General features: G+C 60.6%; 2 non-coding genes across 2 annotated transcripts; both read left to right on the forward strand.

The window, feature by feature from the left end:
- The first annotated feature begins 12327 nt into the window (after nucleotides 1-12327).
- Nucleotides 12328-12446, forward strand: LOC131869391 (5S ribosomal RNA). The gene has a single exon (XR_009367774.1). It is a non-coding gene; the product is annotated as a 5S ribosomal RNA (ribosomal RNA).
- Nucleotides 12447-18361: 5915 nt separating this feature from the next.
- LOC131869392 (5S ribosomal RNA) lies at nucleotides 18362-18480 on the forward strand. Its single transcript, XR_009367775.1, has one exon. It is a non-coding gene; the product is annotated as a 5S ribosomal RNA (ribosomal RNA).
- Nucleotides 18481-20000: the final 1520 nt, after the last annotated feature.

Genomic DNA, 20000 nt, shown 5'->3' on the forward strand with positions numbered 1-20000 from the left:
ATCGAGGTGTGCGGTGGGAAGGGCCCAGCAGCCAGAATGCATGAAGCGACGGATGAAGCAGTGATGACAACCGGGCTGTGAGGAGAGGAGGGATGCAGCCAAGAAAGCAATCAGGGCTCGAGGCAAGGGATGCATCAAGGATAGCAATCATGTTGTGAGGCGAGATTCCAAAGGCTAAACGTGAGAGGCTGCAGGGTCGACTCAGAGAGGTCTATGCATGTGAGAGGCTGAAAGCAAGGTCAACTCGGAGCGGTCTATGCATCGGGCGCGCTTGGGGCGACTACCAGTGCCAACCCCTTATCCCGCGACGCGTCCGACAAAGAGAACGTTCCAAGGCGACAGAGGAGGTTACCAGCCGAAGGATGCAGTAGCAATAACAGGTATAGTTCCGCGGCGGCCGAGAAGACTCACCGCATAGGAATCGGGATGCGAGGCGAGGGATGCGGCGGGAAGGCCCCGACGGCTAAACGGAAGAGGCTGCAGGGCCGCCTCGGAATGGTCCAAGCATCGGACGCGATTGGGACGACTACCAGTGCCAACCCCTTATCCCGCGATGCGTCCGATACACAGATAGTTCCAAGGCGGCCGAGGAGCCTCACCGCATATCAATCGGGGTGCGAGGCGAGGGATGGGGCGGGAAGGCCCCAACGGCTAGACGGAAGAGGCTTCAGGGCCACCTCGGAATGCTCCAAGCATCGGACGCGCTTGGGGCGACTACCAGTGCCAACCCCTTATCCCGCGATGCGTCCGATACACAGATGGTTCCAAGGCGGCCGAGGAGCCTCACCGCATAGCAATCGGGGGTGCGAGGCGAGGGATGGGGCGGGAAGGCCCCAACGGCTAGACGGAAGAGGCTTCAGGGCCGCCTCGGAATGGTCCAAGCATCGGACGCGCTTGGGGCGACTACCAGTGACAACCCCTCATCCCGCGATGCGTCCGATACGAAGATGGTTCCAAGGCGGCCGAGGAGCCTCACCGCATAGCAATCGGGGTGCGAGGTGGGGGATGCGGCGAGATGGCCCCAACGGCTAGACGGAAGAGGCCACAGGGCCGCGTCGGAATAGTCCAAGCATCGGACGCGCTTGGGGCGACTACCAGTGACAACCCCTTATCCCGCGATGCGTCCGATACGAAGATAGTTCCAAGGCGGCCGAGGAGCCTCACCGCATAGCAATCCGGGTGCGAGGTGGGGGATGCGGCGAGATGGCCCCAACGGCTAGACGGAAGAGGCTGCAGGGCCGCCTCGGAATAGTCCAAGCATCGGACGCGCTTGGGGCGACTACCAGTGACAACCCCTTATCCCGCGATGCTTCCGATACGAAGACAGTTCCAAGGCGGCCGAGGAGCCTCACCGCATAGCAATGGGGGTGCGAGGTGAGGGATGCGGCGAGATGGCCCCAACGGCTAGACGGAAGAGGCCACAGGGCCGCCTCGGAATAGTCCAAGCATCGGACGCGCTTGGGGCGACTACCAGTGACAACCCCTTATCCCGCGATGCATCCGATACGAAGATAGTTCCCAGGCGGCCGAGGAGCCTCACCGCATAGCAATCGGGGTGCGAGGCGAGGGATGCGGCGAGATGGCCCCAAAGGGTAGACGGAAGAGGCTGCGGGGCCGCCTCGGAATAGTCCAAGCATCGAACGCGCTTGGGGCGACTACCACTGCCAACCCCTTATCCCGCGATGCGTCCGATACACAGATAGTTCCGAGGCGGCCGAGGAGCTGGGGGATGCGGCGAGATGGCCCCAACGGCTAGACGGAAGAGGCTGCAGGGCCGCCTCGGAATAGTCCAAGCATCGGACGCGCTTGGGGCGACTACCAGTGACAACCCCTTATCCCGCGATGCGTCCGATACACAGATAGTTCCGAGGCGGCCAAGGAGCCTCACCGCATAGCAATCGTGGTGCGAGGTGGGGGATGCAGCGAGATGGCCCCAACGGCTAGACGGAAGAGGCTGCAGGGCCGCCTCGGAATGGTCCAAGCATCGGACGCGCTTGGGGCGACTACCACTGCCAACCCCTTATCCCGCGATGCGTCCGATACACAGATAGTTCCAAGGCGGCCGAGGAGCCTCACCGAATAGCAATCGGGGTGCGAGGCGAGGGATGCGGCGAGAAAGCCCCAACGGCTAGAGGGAAGAGGCTTCAGGTCCGCCTCGGAATGGTCCAAGCATCGGACGCGCTTGGGGCGACTACCAGTGACAACCCCTTATCCCGCGACGCGTCCGATACACAGATAGTTCCAAGGCGGCCGAGGAGCCTCACCGCATAGCAATCGGGGTGCGAGGCGAGGGATGCGGCGAGAAGGACCCAACGGCTAGACGGAAGAGGCTTCAGGGCCGCCTCGGAATGGTCCAAGCATCGGACGCGCTTGGGGCGACTACCAGTGACAACCCCTTATCCCGCGACGCGTCCGATACACAGATAGTTCCAAGGCGGCCGAGGAGCCTCACCGCATAGCAATCGGGGTGCGAGGCGAGGGATGCGGCGAGAAGGACCCAACGGCTAGACGGAAGAGGCTTCAGGTCCGCCTCGGAATGGTCCAAGCATCGGACGCGCTTGGGGCGACTACCAGTGACAACCCCTTATCCCGCGACGCGTCCGATACACAGATAGTTCCAAGGCGGCCGAGGAGCCTCACCGCATAGCAATCGGGGTGCGAGGCGAGGGATGCGGCGAGAAGGACCCAACGGCTAGACGGAAGAGGCTTCAGGGCCGCCTCGGAATGGTCCAAGCATCGGACGCGCTTGGGGCGACTACCAGTGACAACCCCTTATCCCGCGATGCGTCCGATACACAGATAGTTCCAAGGCGGCCGAGGAGCCTCACCGCATAGCAATCGGGGTGCGAGGCGAGGGATGCGGCGAGAAGGACCCAACGGCTAGACGGAAGAGGCTTCAGGGCCGCCTCGGAATGGTCCAAGCATCGGACGCGCTTGGGGCGACTACCAGTGACAACCCCTTATCCCGCGACGCGTCCGATACACAGATAGTTCCAAGGCGGCCGAGGAGCCTCACCGCATAGCAATCGGGGTGCGAGGCGAGGGATGCGGCAAGAAGGACCCAACGGCTAGACGGAAGAGGCTTCAGGGCCGCCTCGGAATGGTCCAAGCATCGGACGCGCTTGGGGCGACTACCAGTGACAACCCCTTATCCCGCGACGCGTCCGATACACAGATAGTTCCAAGGCGGCCGAGGAGCCTCACCGCATAGCAATCGGGGTGCGAGGCGAGGGATGCGGCGAGAAGGACCCAACGGCTAGACGGAAGAGGCTTCAGGTCCGCCTCGGAATGGTCCAAGCATCGGACGCGCTTGGGGCGACTACCAGTGACAACCCCTTATCCCGCGACGCGTCCGATACACAGATAGTTCCAAGGCGGCCGAGGAGCCTCACCGCATAGCAATCGGGGTGCGAGGCGAGGGATGCGGCGAGAAGGACCCAACGGCTAGACGGAAGAGGCTTCAGGGCCGCCTCGGAATGGTCCAAGCATCGGACGCGCTTGGGGCGACTACCAGTGACAACCCCTTATCCCGCGACGCGTCCGATACACAGATAGTTCCAAGGCGGCCGAGGAGCCTCACCGCATAGCAATCGGGGTGCGAGGCGAGGGATGCGGCGAGAAGGACCCAACGGCTAGACGGAAGAGGCTTCAGGGCCGCCTCGGAATGGTCCAAGCATCGGACGCGCTTGGGGCGACTACCAGTGACAACCCCTTATCCCGCGATGCGTCCGATACACAGATAGTTCCAAGGCGGCCGAGGAGCCTCACCGCATAGCAATCGGGGTGCGAGGCGAGGGATGCGGCGAGAAGGACCCAACGGCTAGACGGAAGAGGCTTCAGGGCCGCCTCGGAATGGTCCAAGCATCGGACGCGCTTGGGGCGACTACCAGTGACAACCCCTTATCCCGCGACGCGTCCGATACACAGATAGTTCCAAGGCGGCCGAGGAGCCTCACCGCATAGCAATCGGGGTGCGAGGCGAGGGATGCGGCGAGAAGGACCCAACGGCTAGACGGAAGAGGCTTCAGGGCCGCCTCGGAATGGTCCAAGCATCGGACGCGCTTGGGGCGACTACCAGTGACAACCCCTTATCCCGCGACGCGTCCGATACACAGATAGTTCCAAGGCGGCCGAGGAGCCTCACCGCATAGCAATCGGGGTGCGAGGCGAGGGATGCGGCGAGAAGGACCCAACGGCTAGACGGAAGAGGCTTCAGGGCCGCCTCGGAATGGTCCAAGCATCGGACGCGCTTGGGGCGACTACCAGTGACAACCCCTTATCCCGCGACGCGTCCGATACACAGATAGTTCCAAGGCGGCCGAGGAGCCTCACCGCATAGCAATCGGGGTGCGAGGCGAGGGATGCGGCGAGAAGGACCCAACGGCTAGACGGAAGAGGCTTCAGGGCCGCCTGGGAATGGTCCATGCATCGCACGCGCTTGGGGCGACTACCAGTGACAACCCCTTATCCCGCGACGCGTCCGATACACAGATAGTTCCAAGGCGGCCGAGGAGCCTCACCGCATAGCAATCGGGGTGCGAGGCGAGGGATGCGGCGAGAAGGACCCAACGGCTAGACGGAAGAGGCTTCAGGGCCGCCTCGGAATGGTCCAAGCATCGGACGCGCTTGGGGCGACTACCAGTGACAACCCCTTATCCCGCGACGCGTCCGATACACAGATAGTTCCAAGGCGGCCGAGGAGCCTCACCGCATAGCAATCGGGGTGCGAGTCGAGGGATGCGGCGAGAAGGACCCAACGGCTAGACGGAAGAGGCTTCAGGGCCGCCTCGGAATGGTCCAAGCATCGGACGCGCTTGGGGCGACTACCAGTGACAACCCCTTATCCCGCGATGCGTCTGATACACAGATAGTTCCAAGGCGGCCGAGGAGCCTCACCGCATAGCAATCGGGGTGCGAGGCAAGGGATGCGGCGAGAAGGACCCAACGGCTAGACGGAAGAGGCTTCAGGGCCGCCTCGGAATGGTCCAAGCATCGGACGCGCTTGGGGCGACTACCGTTTCCAACCCCTTATCCCGCGATGCGTCTGATACACAAATAGTTCCGAGGCGGCCGAGGAGCCTCACCGCATAGCAATCGGGTTGCGAGGCAGATTATTGGGAAGGGAACCCCCTGGGATGCGGCTCAAGCAGTGCCCAAAGGGACTGGAATGCGGAATCACATCGAGAGACCCAAATGCTATACGAGGGCTCAAATCGAATTATCGATTTGGCCACGACATGGACGCATCGGAACGACTACCTTTGCCGAACCACTCGCAATTGCATCCATACCGAAACCAATAGACATTTCCGTTAGAGCCCTCGCATAGCATTCGGGAATCTCGCATGCCCCTCTAAATCGACCAATGCTGGCGCTCAACGAAAATCCGAGCGCTACCACCGTTCGAGCGCCAGCATTGGTCGAGTTAGAGGGGCACGGGGGAGAATGCTCCAGTCAACACCTCCCCTATATAAGTTATTTGTCCGATTCTCGCACAACCGTAGTCTGCCTCGTCGAATCAAACAACGGTCCCAGATTCCGACTTCCGTTCCGTAGAGACCCAAAAGCTAGATGGAGGCTCGCAAGAAAGAGAGTCGGCGCATAGCAATCGGGTTTCTCGAACGTTTAGGGACCGAGCTCACTTGCGGATAGGGCAAAATCCGCCAAGCAACCCAAAAGCTAGACGGGGGCTCGAATCGAATCGCCTAGGCGGCCACAACAACGACGTGTTGGATCGACTACCAGTGCCAAACCATTCAGCAAGACTAGTCTGTGTCGAGGCCGGATAGAGATTCTCAGAGAGCGCCCGTATAGCATTTAGGAGACCTGCCGCGTCCCTCACACTCGACAAATGGTGGTGCACGTTTATAAATCCGAGCGATCCCAACCCTTTCAAGCACCAACATCGGTCGAGATAGAGGGGCACGGAGGGGGCTGCGTGAGACAACACAGTCCCCTATATAAGTTATTTGTCCGATTCTCACACATCCGAAGAATGGTCATCAAATCGGACAACAGCCCAAACTTCCGACTTCCGTCCCAGAAAGCCCAAGAGCTATCTAAAACGTTCATGGCCGGAACTCGATCGCGGCTATACCAGTCCGCCAAGCAACCCAAAAGCTAGACTGGAGCTCTAGTCGAATCACCTCTGTGGCCATTGCAAGGACGTGTTGGAGCGACTACCATTGCCGAACCATTCCGCAGGTCGAGTCCATACCAAGGCCGCATAGAGATTCACGATGAGCTCCTGCATAGCAATCAGGAGACTTGCCGTGTCCATCACAATCGATAAATCCTGGTGCAAGATTTTTGCATCCGAGCGCTCCAACCAGTCGAGCACCAGCATCAATCGACATAAACGGGCACGGGGGGAGGATGCTCGAGAACACTACCTCCCCTATATAAGTTATTTGTCCGATTCTCAAGCAGCCGAAGTCTGGTCATCGAATCGGGTCAAAGACCACAACTTCCGACTTTACCCACAATGCAAGTCATCGAATCGAACATCGGCCCCCGAGTCGGACTCCATGCGTATGTCAGGTCATCGGACCCAAATTCCGCCTTCCTGCGCATGGCGGGCCATCAATATCAACTCGGTCATCGGACCCAAACTCCGCCTTTCTGCGCATGGCACGCCTTCAAATCGGTCATCGGACCCAAATTCCGCCTTCCTGTGCATGGCGGGCCATCAACATCAACTCGGTCATCGGACCCAAATTCCGCCTTTCTGCGCATGGCACGCCATCAACTCGGTCATCGGACCCAAATTCCGCCTTCCTGCGCATGGCAGGTCATCGGACACAAATTCAGACCTCGCCAATATGCCTACGTATCGAATCGGTCATCGGACCCAACTTCCGACTTCATCCATACTGTAGGGTCTTTGAGGTTGGCGCGGTGCGCTCAACCCGGGGAGTCGACCCATCGAAGCATACACCTCCCCTATATAAGCTATTTGTCCGATTCCCACACCTGTGTAGTTTGCACCTCTGACCAGGACATCGACCCCAACTTCCGAACTCGACTGCAACGACGGCACCAGCGCCTTGGTGCGCACCTTGCGACGCACAGTCCCAACATTCGCCTTCCTGCACATGGCAGGTCATCGGACCCAAATTCCGACCTCGCGAGTATGCCTACATATCGAATCGGTCATCGGACACAACTTCCGACTTCATCCATACCGTAGGGTCTTTGAGGTTGGCGCGGTGCGCTCAACCCGGGGAGTCGACCCAACGAAGCATACACCTCCCCTATATAAGCTATTTGTCCGATTCCCACACCTGTGTAGTTTGCACCTCCGATCAGGACATCGACCCCAACTTCCGAACTCGCCTGCAACGACCGAACCAGCGCCTTGGTGCGCACCTTGCAACGCACAGTGCCAACATTCGCCTTCCTGCACATGGCAGGTCATCGGACCCAAATTCCGACCTCGCGAGTATGCCTACATATCGAATCGGTCATCGGACCCAACTTCCGACTTCATCCATACCGTAGGGTCTTTGAGGTTGGCGCGGTGCGCTCAACCCGGGGAGTCGACCCAACGAAGCATACACCTCCCCTATATAAGCTATTTGTCCGATTCCCACACCTGTGTAGCTTGCACCTCCGATCAGGACATCGACCCCAACTTCCGAACTCGACTAAAAAGACCGCACCAGCACCTTGGTGTGCACCTTGCAACGCACAGTGCCAACATTCGCCTTCCTGCACATGGCAGGTCATCGGACCCAAATTCCGACCTCATGAGCATACCTACTAATCGAATCGGTCATCGGACCCAACTTCCGACTTCATCCATACCGTAGGGTCTTTGAGGTTGGCGCGGTGCGCTCAACCTGGGGAGTCGACCCATCGAAGCATACACCTCCCCTATATAAGCTATTTGTCCGATTCCGACACCTGTGTAGTTTGCACCTCCGCTCAGGACATCGACCCCAACTTCCGAACTCGCCTGCAACGACCGAACCAGCGCCTTGGTGCGCACCAAAAGTGCGCACTTTTGGAGGGCACTTTTGTGCGCTCCAAAGGTGCGCACTTTTGGAGGGCACTTTTGTGCGCTCCAAAGGTGCGCACTTTTGGAGGGCACTTTTTGGAGGGCACTTTTGTGCGCTCCAAAGGTGCGCACTTTTGGAGGGCACTTTTTGGAGGGCACTTTTCTGCGCTCCAAAGGTGCGCACTTTTGGAGGGCACTTTTTGGAGGGCACTTTTCTGCGCTCCAAAGGTGCGCACTTTTGGAGGGCACTTTTTGGAGGGCACTTTTCTGCGCTCCAAAGGTGCGCACTTTTGGAGGGCACTTTTTGGAGGGCACTTTTCTGCGCTCCAAAGGTGCGCACTTTTGGAGGGCACTTTTGTGCACTCCAAAGGTGCACACTTTTGGAGGGCACTTTTTGGAGGGCACTTTTCTGCACTCCAAAGGTGCGCACTTTTGGAGGGCACTTTTTGGAGGGCACTTTTGTGCGCTCCAAAGGTGCGCACTTTTGGAGGGCACTTTTTGGAGGGCACTTTTGTGCGCTCCAAAGGTGCGCACTTTTGGAGGGCACTTTTGTGCACTCCAAAGGTGCGCACTTTTGGAGGGCACTTTTCCTGCGCTCCAAAGGTGCACACCTAGGTGAGCACCTTCGACCACACCTTGTAGCACACCAAACTCTGACTTTCGACTTCATCCGCAATGCAGGGTCTTTGAGGTTGGCGCAATGCGCACAACCAGGGGAGTCGACCCATCAAACCCAACACCTCCCCTATATAAGCTATTTGTCTGATTCTCATACATGCGTAGCCTGCAGGAGCAATTAGGACATCGACCCCAACTTTCGGCTTCTAAACGAAAACAAGGTCTTTGAGGTTGGTGTAATGCGAACAACTAGGGGAGTCAACCCATCAAACCCAACACCTCCCCTATATAAGCTATTTGTCTGATTCTCATACATGTGTAGTCTACAGGAGCAATTAGGACATCGACCCCAACTTTTGACTTCTTAACGAAAACAAGGTCTTTGAGGTTGACGTAATGCGCACAACCAGGGGAGTCGACCCATCAAACCCAACACCTCCCCTATATAAGCTATTTGTCCGATTCTCATACATGTGTAGCCTACAGGAGCCATTAGGACATTGACCCCAACTTTTGACTTCTTAACGAAAACAAGGTCTTTGAGGTTGGCGTAATGCGCACAACCAAGGGAGTTGACCCATCAAACCCAACACCTCCCCTATATAAGCTATTTGTCTGATTCTCATACATGTGTAGCCTGCAACAACGATTAGGACATCCACCCCAACTTCTGAATTCGTCTGCGTTGACCGCACCAAAGGTGCACGCCTTGGTGCTCACCAAAATCCGACTTCCGACTTCTTCTGCTATGCGGGGTCTTTGAGGTTGGCGCAGTGCGCACAACCAGGGGAGTCAACCCACCGAATGCAACACCTCCCCTATATAAGCTATTTGTCTGATTCTCATACATGCGTAGACTGCAGCAATGATTAGGACATCCACCCCAACTTTTGACTTCTTAAACAAGACAGGGTCTTTGAAGTTGGTGCAGTGCACACAACCAGGGGAGTCGACCCATCAAACGCAACACCTCCCCTATATAAAGCTATTTGTCCGATTCTCATACGTGTAGTCTGCAGCAGCGATTAGGACATCGACCCCAACTTCCGAATTCGTTTGCATTGACCGCACCAAAGGTGCACGCCTTGGTGTGCACCTTGGAGTGCACTTTGGTGCTCACCTCGGTGCACACTTTGGTGTGCACCTCGGTGTGCACCAAAGGTGCGCACCTTGGAGCGCACCAAAGGTGTACACTTTGGAGCGCACCACATAGGGTCTTTGAGAGGTTGGCGCAGTGCGCACACCAAGGTGGGTGTTGAGGTGCGTGCCGAGGTGGGTGGGTGCTAGGGTGCGCTCCATGGTGGGTGCCAGGGTGGGTGCGTGCTAGGGTGGATTCCAAAGAGGGTCATAGGGTGGGTGCCAAGGTGGGTTGGTGATATAGTGGGTTCAAAGGTGGGTACTAGGGTGGGTTCCAAGGTGGGTCACAAGTTGGGTGCCAGGATGCGTGGGTGTTAGGTTGGGTGCCAAGGTGGGCTCCTGCGTGGGTGGGTGCTAGGGTGGGTTTCAAGGTGGACGCGAGGGCGGGTGCCAAGGTGGGTAACAAGTTGGGTGTTAGGATGGGTGAGTGCTAGAGTGGGTGCCAAGGTGGGTGGGTGCTAAGGTGGATGCCAAGGTGGTTCACAGGGTGGGTGGGTTCTAGGGTGAGTTCCAAGGTGGGTCACAGGTTTAGTGCTAGGGTGCGTGTCAAGGCGGGTGTCGAGGTGCCTGGGTGCTAGGGTGTGGATGCCAATGTGGGTCATAGGGTGGGTACTAGGGTGGGCTGCAATGTGGGTGCCAAGGTGGGTAACATGCTCGGTTGGTTCTAAATTGGGTGTCAGGGTGGGTGTGCACCCACCTTGCCCGAGGTGGGTGCCAAGGTGCCAGTGTGGGTGGGTGCTAAGGTGGATGCCAAGGTGGGTGAGAAGGTGGGTGATAGGTTGAGTGGTAGGATGGGTGGGTGCCAAGATGGGTCACAGGGTGGGTGCAAGGGTGGGTAGGTGCTAGGGTTGGTGTCAGGGTGGGTGGGTGCTAGGTTGGGTTCCAAGGTGGGTGCGAGGGTGAGTGTCAAGGTGGGTCACAGGTTAGGTGCTAGGATGGGTGAGTGCTAGGGTGCAAAGGTGCCAGAATGGGTGCTAGGATGGGTCGATGCTAGGGTGAGTGGCAAGGTGGGTCCACAAGTGTCAAGGTGGGTGCCGAGGTGGGTGCCAACTTGGGTTCCAAGGTGGGTGCCAAGTGGGCGACTGCTATGGTGGATGCCAAGGTGGGTCACGGGGTGGGTGCCAAGTTGCTAGGTTGTGTTCCAAGGTGGGTGCCAACGTGGCTGCTAGGGTGCGTGGGTTAAAGGGTGTGTCACAACGTGGGTGCCAGGATGGGTGCGCACCCACACTGGCCAAGACGGGTGCAAGGTTGGGTTCCAAGCCCGGTCACAGGCTGGGTGCTAGGATGGGTGGGTGCCAAGGTGGGCACCAGGGTGGGTGCACCCACCCTGGCCAAGGTGGGTCACGGGGTGGGTCCTAGGGTGGGTAACAGGGTGGGTACTAAGGTGCGTGCCAAGGTGGGTCATGGGGTGGGTGCCAAGGTGGGCACCAGGGTGGGTGTGCACCAACCCTAGCCAGGGTAGGTCACGGGGTGGTTGTCGGGGTGGGCGTCAAGGAGCCAAGGTGGGTGGCAAGTAGCCAAGTTGCGTGCCAAGGTGGGTGTCGGGGTGGGTGCCAAGGATCCAAGGTGGGTGCCAAGGAACCAAGGTGGGTGTCTGGGTGGGTGCCGAGGTGGGAGCCAGGGTGGGTCCCAAGGTGAGTGCAAAGGTGGGTGCCAGGGTCAAGGTGAGTGCCAATGTGGGTTCCAAGGTGCCAGGGTCAGGGTGAGTGCCAATGTGGGTTCAAAGGTGCTAAGTTGGGTGCGAGGTTGGGTGCGAGGGTGGGTGGGTGCCAAGGTGTGCTAGGTGGAAGCCCGGGTGGGTCGGCATCCCATGGGTGTCGAGTTGGGTGCCTGATGGGTGCTTCTTGTCAAGTTTTAGTCGTCGGGACTCATTTCGAGCCTTAGAGGTCGTTTCTTGTCCGGTTGCCCTGTCTTCGACCTGGGAACCCAATTTTGGTCCTCGGGTCCCATTTTTTTTTGTCTCGCATCCCACTTTTGGCCTGTGGCCTTTTCGGGGTCGATTCTCGTTTTGGGCATCAGAGCATGTTTCTTCTCCTAAAACCCAATATTTGTTTATTAAGTCTCGGAACACATTTTTGTTCTCGTGGACCCATCATGGGTCTTGGAACGCATTTGTGGTCCTTGGGTCCCATTTTGCATCCCGAAACTTGTGTTTTGGTGCTTGATCCCTATTTTGGGTGCCCACCTTGCACCAAGTGCGCACCCGGGGCAAACCGAGCGCCTTGGTGCACCGGGGCAAGATCGAGCGTGCACCCGAGGCGCCCCGAACATGCACCAAGGTGCACTCGGCCCACATGTGAGCGCAGGTCGTTGCGCCCGAGGTGGTGTGTGGGCACCGCGTTGCAGACGGGACACTGCACGCACACGACGCCCCGTCCAGGTGCACGCACGTAGGCCGGGCCGGGTGCACACCCGACGCCCTAGCAAGGTGCGCGCACCCGGGCAGGGCTCACACTTGGCGAACGGGGCGCACTTCGCGAGGGAGGGTGTGCACCTCGACGGGGGTGGGTGGCCGGGGTGGATTCGCACGTGGGTCGCGGTTTGCTAAGTACACACTGCGACAAGCTCATAACGGGTGCGATCATACCAGCGTTAGTGCACCGGATCCCATCAGAACTCCGCAGTTAAGCGCGCTTGGGCCGGAGTAGTACTGGGATGGGTGACCTCCCGGGAAGTCCCGGTGTTGCACCCTTTCTTAGTTTTTCGCCGGGCGTCGCAATGCTATTTGAATAAACCTTTTGCCCGTTTGCGTTCTCGTCGGGGCCGGGCCGGGCCGGGGTGCGCTGCCCGCACTACCGCGCGCGCGGGGGCGACACCGAGCGCGCACCCGAGGCGCCCCGAGCACACAGGCCACGGTGCAACCCGGGCGTTGTGCGCGCACCCCGGTGCGCCCGAGGTGCTGCGCGCGCACCCAGGTGAAATCGGTGTGCACCTCGGCCAGTGCGCGCTCGGTCGAGTCGCGCACGTTGGCCAAGGTGCACGGTGATGTTTCTTACTCTAAGGTTCCGCACCAGACGCCCGGGACAGGTGAGCGAAGCTGGGCGGGGCCGGGTGCGCGGCCGGGGCAGGTGCACGCAGCTGGAGAGAGCTTTGGAGCACACCAGAGGTGCGCACCTTGGAGCACACTTCGGAGCGCACCAATGATGCGCTCCATTCAAAAGTTTCCTGAAAAGGCAAAAAAAGTTGAGATTATAGAATTTCCCACTTGAGAGATTGTAAAAAAAAAAAATTTAAAATGAAGGAAACGCGGGTGCCAAGGTGTGCGCGCCCGGGTGCGCAGCCCAGCCAAGGTGTGCGCACCAAGGCGCCCACCCTGGCGAAGGTGCACGCAAGGTGCGCACCCGAGGCAAACCGGACAATTAACCCAACTTTCGACTTCGCGCGCACCTGCGCACCTTGGAGCGCACTTCGGAGCGCTCCTTGGTGCGCACCAATCTTGGGCACCTCGGAGTGCACCATGGCGCCCACCAAGGTGCGCACCCGGGGCAAACCGAGCTCCGACTTCGTGCGCACCTTGGAGCGCACGAAAGGTGCGCACCATGGCGCCCACCAAGGTGCGCAGCCCAGCCAAGGCGTGCGCATCAAGGTGCGCACCCTGGCGAAGGTGCGCACCCGGGGCAAACCGAGCTCCGACTTCGTGCGCACCTTGGAGCGCACAAAGGGTGCGCAACCCAGCCAAGGTGTGCGCACCCCGGGCAAACCGAGCTCCGAATCGTGCGCACCTTGGAGCACACTTCGGAGCCCTCCTTGGTGCGCACCGATGTTGCGCACCTCGGAGCGCACCCGGGGAAAACAATGCAATTAACCCGACTTTCGACTTCGTGGGCACCTCGGAGCGCTCTCGGGTTCGCACCTCGGAGCACACCGAGGTGCGCACCTTTGATGCGCTGCCTTCACCAATTTCCAGAAAAGGCAAGAAAACATTGAGAAGGTGTGCGCACCGAGGTGCCCACCCTGGCGAAGGTGCACGCGAGGTGCGCACCCGGGGCAAACCGGGCTCCGACTTCGTGCACGCCATGCTGCGCACCTTGGAGGGCCATGGTGCGCACCTTGGAGCACACTTCGGAGCGCTCAATGGTGCCCAACCCAGCCAAGGTGCCCACCGCGGCGAAGGTGCACGCGAGGTGCGCACCCGGGGCAAACCGGGCTCCGACTTCGTGCACGCCGTACCTTGGAGCACACTTCGGAGCGCTCCTTGGTGCGCACCAGGGCGCGCAACCCAGCCGAGGTGCCCACCCCGGCGAAGGTGCACGCGGGGTGCGCACCCGGGGCAAACCGGGCTCCGACTTCGTGCACGCCATGGTGCCCACCGCGGCGAAGGTGCACGCGAGGTGCGCACCCGGGGCAAACCGGGCTCCGACTTCGTGCACGCCGCACCTTGGAGCACACTTCGGAGCGCTCCTTGGTGCGCACCAGGGCGCGCAACCCAGCCGAGGTGCCCACCCCGGCGAAGGTGCACGCGAGGTGCGCACCCGGGGCAAACCGGGCTCCGACTTCGTGCACGCCATGGTGCCCACCGCGGCGAAGGTGCACGCGAGGTGCGCACCCGGGGCAAACCGGGCTCCGACTTCGTGCACGCCGCACCTTGGAGCACACTTCGGAGCGCTCCTTGGTGCGCACCATGGTGCCCACCAGGGCGCGCAACCCCGCCGAAGGTGCACGCGAGGTGCGCACCCGGGGCAAACCGGGCTCCGACTTCGTGCACGCCGCACCTTGGAGCACACTTCGGAGCGCTCCTTGGTGCGCACCAGGGCGCGCAACCCCGCCGAAGGTGCACGCGAGGTGCGCACCCGGGGCAAACCGGGCTCCGACTTCGTGCACGCCATGGTGCGCACCAGGGTGCCCACCGCGGCGAAGGTGCGCACCCGGGGCAAACCGGGCTCCGACTTCGTGCACGCCGCACCTTGGAGCACACTTCGGAGCGCTCCTTGGTGCGCACCAGGGCGCGCAACCCAGCCGAGGTGCCCACCCCGGCGAAGGTGCACGCGAGGTGCGCACCCGGGGCAAACCGGGCTCCGACTTCGTGCACGCCATGGTGCCCACCGCGGCGAAGGTGCGCACCCGGGGCAAACCGGGCTAGGACTTCGTGCACGCCGCACCTTGGAGCACACTTTGGAGCGCTCCTTGGTGCGCACCATGGTGCCCACCAGGCCGCGCAACCCAGCCAAGGTGTGCGCACCAAGGTGCACGCGAGGTGCGCACCCGGGGCAAACCGGGGTCCGGCTTCGTGCACGCCGCACCTTGGAGCACACATCGGGGCGCTCCCGGGTTCGCACCGGCGTTGCGCACCGTGGTGGGCACCTCGGAGCGCACCGTGGTGGGCACCTCGGAGCACACCAAGGTGGGCAGCGAGGTGCGCACCTTTGATGCGATGCCTTCACTAATTTCCATAAAAGGCAAAAAAAAACGAGATTTTAAAATTTCCGTTTTGAAAGATAGTGAGAAAAAGGGAATGCTGGTGCCATCTTGAGCCCGCCCTGGTGCGCAGCCCAGCCAAGGTGTGCGCACCAAGGTGCCCACCCTGGCGAAGGTGCGCGCCCGGGCAATTAACCCAACTTCCAACTTCGCGCGCGCCAGGGTGGGAGCGCACCCAACAACCGGGCCTGGGAAGAGCCAATGCGAGAAACCCCACCAAACGCTCTGACAAAAAAAGAGGGGGCGCTCCAGTAACCCCGCTTCGGAGCGCACCCTGGGCAAACCCAGCCAGGGTGCCCACCCCGGCCAAGGTGCAGGCGAGGTGCGCACCCGGGGCAAACCGGGCTCCGACAACGTGCACGCCGCACCTTGGAGCACACTTCGTAGCGCTCCCGGGTGCGCACCTCAGAGCACACCAAGGTGGGCAGCGAGGTGCGCACCTTTGATGCGCTGCCTTCACTAATTTCCAGAAAAGGCAAAAAAAAGAGGAGATTTTAAAATTTCCGTTTTGAAAGATAGTGAAAAAAACGGAACGCGGGTGCCATCTTGAGCCCGCCCTGGTGCACAGCCCAGGTAAGGTGCCCACCCTGGCAAAGGTGCGCACCCGGGCAATTAACCCTACTTCCGACTTCGTGCGCGCCAGGGTGGCAACCGGGCCTGGGAAGAGCCAATGCGAGAAACCCCACCAAACGCTCCGACAAAAAAAGAGGCGGCGCTCCAATAACCCCGCTTCGGAGCGCAGCCGGGGCAAACCCAGCCAAGGTGCCCACCCCGACGAAGGTGCACGCGAGGTGCGCACCCGGGGCAAACCGGGCTCCGACAACGTGCACGCAGCACCTTGGAGCACACTTCGAAGCACTCCCGGGTGCCCACCGGCGTTGCGCACCGTGGTGGGCAGCGAGGTGCGCACCTTTGATGCGCTGCCTTCACTAATTTCCAGAAAAGGCAAAAAAAAATGAGATTTTAAAATTTCCGTTTTGAAAGATAGTGAAAAAAACGGAACGCGGGTGCCATCTTGAGCCCGCCCTGGTGCGCAGCCCAGGCAAGGCATGCGCACCAAGGTGCCCACCCGCGGTGCACGCCCGGGGCAAACCGGGCTCCGACTTCGTGCAGGCCGCACCTTGGAGCACACTTCGGAGCGCTCCTTGGTGCGCACCATGGTGCCCACCAGGGCGCACCCGGGGCAAACCGGGCTCCGACTTCGTGCACGCCGCACCTTGGAGCACACATCGGAGCGCTCCCAGGTTCGCACCAGCGTTGCGCACCTTTGATGCGCTGCCTTCACTAATTTCCAGAAAAGGCAAAAAAAAACGATATTTTAAAATTTCCGTTCTGAAAGATAGTGAAAAAAACGGAACGCGGGTGCCATCTTGAGCCCTTCCTGGTGCGCAGCCCAGGCAAGTTGTGCGCACCAAGGTGCCCACCCTGGCGGAGGTGCGCGCCCGGGGCAAACCGGGCTCCGACTTCGTGCACTGCATGGTGCCCACCAAGGCGCGCAACCCAGCCAAGGTGCCCACCGCAGCGAAGGTGCACGCGAGGTGCGCACCCGAGGTGCACACCCGGGGCAAACCGAGCTCCGACTTCGTGCACGCCGCACCTTGGAGCACACTTCAGAGCGCTCCTTGGTGCGCACCAGGGCGCGCAACCCAGCCAAGGTGCTCACCCCGGCGAAGGTGCACGCGAGGTGCGCACCCGGGGCAAGCCGGGCTCGGACTTCGTGCACGCCGCACCTTGGAGCACACATCGGAGCGCTCCCGGGTTCGCACCAGCATTGCGCACCTTTGATGCGCTGCCTTCACTAATTTCCAGAAAAGGCAAAAAAAAAAAAAAAACGAGATTTTAAAATTTCCGTTTTGAAAGATAGTGAAAAAAACGGAACGCGGGTGCCATCTTGAGCCCGCCCTGGTGTGCAGCCCAGGCAAGTTGTGCGCACCAAGGCACCCACCCTGGCCAAGGTGGGTCACGGGGTGGGTCCTAGGGTGGGTAACGGGGTGGGTACTAAGGTGCGTGCCAAGGTGGGTCATGGGGTGGGTGCCAAGGTGGGCACCAGGGTGGGTGTGCACCAACCCTAGCCAGGGTAGGTCACGGGGTGGTTGTCGGGGTGGGCGTCAAGGAGCCAAGGTGGGTGGCAAGTAGCCAAGTTGCGTGCCAAGGTGGGTGTCGGGGTGGGTGCCAAGGATCCAAGGTGGGTGCCAAGGAACCAAGGTGGGTGTCTGGGTGGGTGCCGAGGTGGGAGCCAGGGTGGGTCCCAAGGTGAGTGCAAAGGTGGGTGCCAGGGTCAAGGTGAGTGCCAATGTGGGTTCCAAGGTGCCAGGGTCAGGGTGAGTGCCAATGTGGGTTCAAAGGTGCTAAGTTGGGTGCGAGGTTGGGTGCGAGGGTGGGTGGGTGCCAAGGTGTGCTAGGTGGAAGCCCGGGTGGGTCGGCATCCCATGGGTGTCGAGTTGGGTGCCTGATGGGTGCTTCTTGTCAAGTTTTAGTCGTCGGGACTCATTTCGAGCCTTAGAGGTCGTTTCTTGTCCGGTTGCCCTGTCTTCGACCTGGGAACCCAATTTTGGTCCTCGGGTCCCATTTTTTTTTGTCTCGCATCCCACTTTTGGCCTGTGGCCTTTTCGGGGTCGATTCTCGTTTTGGGCATCAGAGCATGTTTCTTCTCCTAAAACCCAATATTTGTTTATTAAGTCTCGGAACACATTTTTGTTCTCGTGGACCCATCATGGGTCTTGGAACGCATTTGTGGTCCTTGGGTCCCATTTTGCATCCCGAAACTTGTGTTTTGGTGCTTGATCCCTATTTTGGGTGCCCACCTTGCACCAAGTGCGCACCCGGGGCAAACCGAGCGCCTTGGTGCACCGGGGCAAGATCGAGCGTGCACCCGAGGCGCCCCGAACATGCACCAAGGTGCACTCGGCCCACATGTGAGCGCAGGTCGTTGCGCCCGAGGTGGTGTGTGGGCACCGCGTTGCAGACGGGACACTGCACGCACACGACGCCCCGTCCAGGTGCACGCACGTAGGCCGGGCCGGGTGCACACCCGACGCCCTAGCAAGGTGCGCGCACCCGGGCAGGGCTCACACTTGGCGAACGGGGCGCACTTCGCGAGGGAGGGTGTGCACCTCGACGGGGGTGGGTGGCCGGGGTGGATTCGCACGTGGGTCGCGGTTTGCTAAGTACACACTGCGACAAGCTCATAACGGGTGCGATCATACCAGCGTTAGTGCACCGGATCCCATCAGAACTCCGCAGTTAAGCGCGCTTGGGCCGGAGTAGTACTGGGATGGGTGACCTCCCGGGAAGTCCCGGTGTTGCACCCTTTTTTAGTTTTTCGCCGGGCGTCGCAATGCTATTTGAATAAACCTTTTGCCCGTTTGCGTTCTCGTCGGGGCCGGGCCGGGCCGGGGTGCGCTGCCCGCACTACCGCGCGCGCGGGGGCGACACCGAGCGCGCACCCGAGGCGCCCCGAGCACACAGGCCACGGTGCAACCCGGGCGTTGTGCGCGCACCCCGGTGCGCCCGAGGTGCTGCGCGCGCACCCAGGTGAAATCGGTGTGCACCTCGGCCAGTGCGCGCTCGGTCGAGTCGCGCACGTTGGCCAAGGTGCACGGTGATGTTTCTTACTCTAAGGTTCCGCACCAGACGCCCGGGACAGGTGAGCGAAGCTGGGCGGGGCCGGGTGCGCGGCCGGGGCAGGTGCACGCAGCTAGAGAGAGCTTTGGAGCACACCAGAGGTGCGCACCTTGGAGCACACTTCGGAGCGCACCAATGATGCGCTCCATTCAAAAGTTTCCTGAAAAGGCAAAAAAAGTTGAGATTATAGAATTTCCCACTTGAGAGATTGTAAAAAAAAAAAATTTAAAATGAAGGAAACGCGGGTGCCAAGGTGTGCGCGCCCGGGTGCGCAGCCCAGCCAAGGTGTGCGCACCAAGGCGCCCACCCTGGCGAAGGTGCACGCAAGGTGCGCACCCGAGGCAAACCGGACAATTAACCCAACTTTCGACTTCGCGTGCACCTGCGCACCTTGGAGCGCACTTCGGAGCGCTCCTTGGTGCGCACCAATCTTGGGCACCTCGGAGTGCACCATGGCGCCCACCAAGGTGCGCACCCGGGGCAAACCGAGCTCCGACTTCGTGCGCACCTTGGAGCGCACGAAAGGTGCGCACCATGGCGCCCACCAAGGTGCGCAGCCCAGCCAAGGCGTGCGCATCAAGGTGCGCACCCTGGCGAAGGTGCGCACCCGGGGCAAACCGAGCTCCGACTTCGTGCGCACCTTGGAGCGCACAAAGGGTGCGCAACCCAGCCAAGGTGTGCGCACCCCGGGCAAACCGAGCTCCGAATCGTGCGCACCTTGGAGCACACTTCGGAGCCCTCCTTGGTGCGCACTGATGTTGCGCACCTCGGAGCGCACCCGGGGAAAACAATGCAATTAACCCGACTTTCGACTTCGTGGGCACCTCGGAGCGCTCTCGGGTTCGCACCTCGGAGCACACCGAGGTGCGCACCTTTGATGCGCTGCCTTCACCAATTTCCAGAAAAGGCAAGAAAACATTGAGAAGGTGTGCGCACCGAGGTGCCCACCCTGGCGAAGGTGCACGCGAGGTGCGCACCCGGGGCAAACCGGGCTCCGACTTCGTGCACGCCATGCTGCGCACCTTGGAGGGCCATGGTGCGCACCTTGGAGCACACTTCGGAGCGCTCAATGGTGCCCAACCCAGCCAAGGTGCCCACCGCGGCGAAGGTGCACGCGAGGTGCGCACCCGGGGCAAACCGGGCTCCGACTTCGTGCACGCCGCACCTTGGAGCACACTTCGGAGCGCTCCTTGGTGCGCACCAGGGC

This window comes from Cryptomeria japonica, unplaced genomic scaffold (genome assembly GCF_030272615.1).
Source record: "Cryptomeria japonica unplaced genomic scaffold, Sugi_1.0 HiC_scaffold_246, whole genome shotgun sequence".
Classification (NCBI taxonomy): Eukaryota; Viridiplantae; Streptophyta; class Pinopsida; order Cupressales; family Cupressaceae; genus Cryptomeria; species Cryptomeria japonica.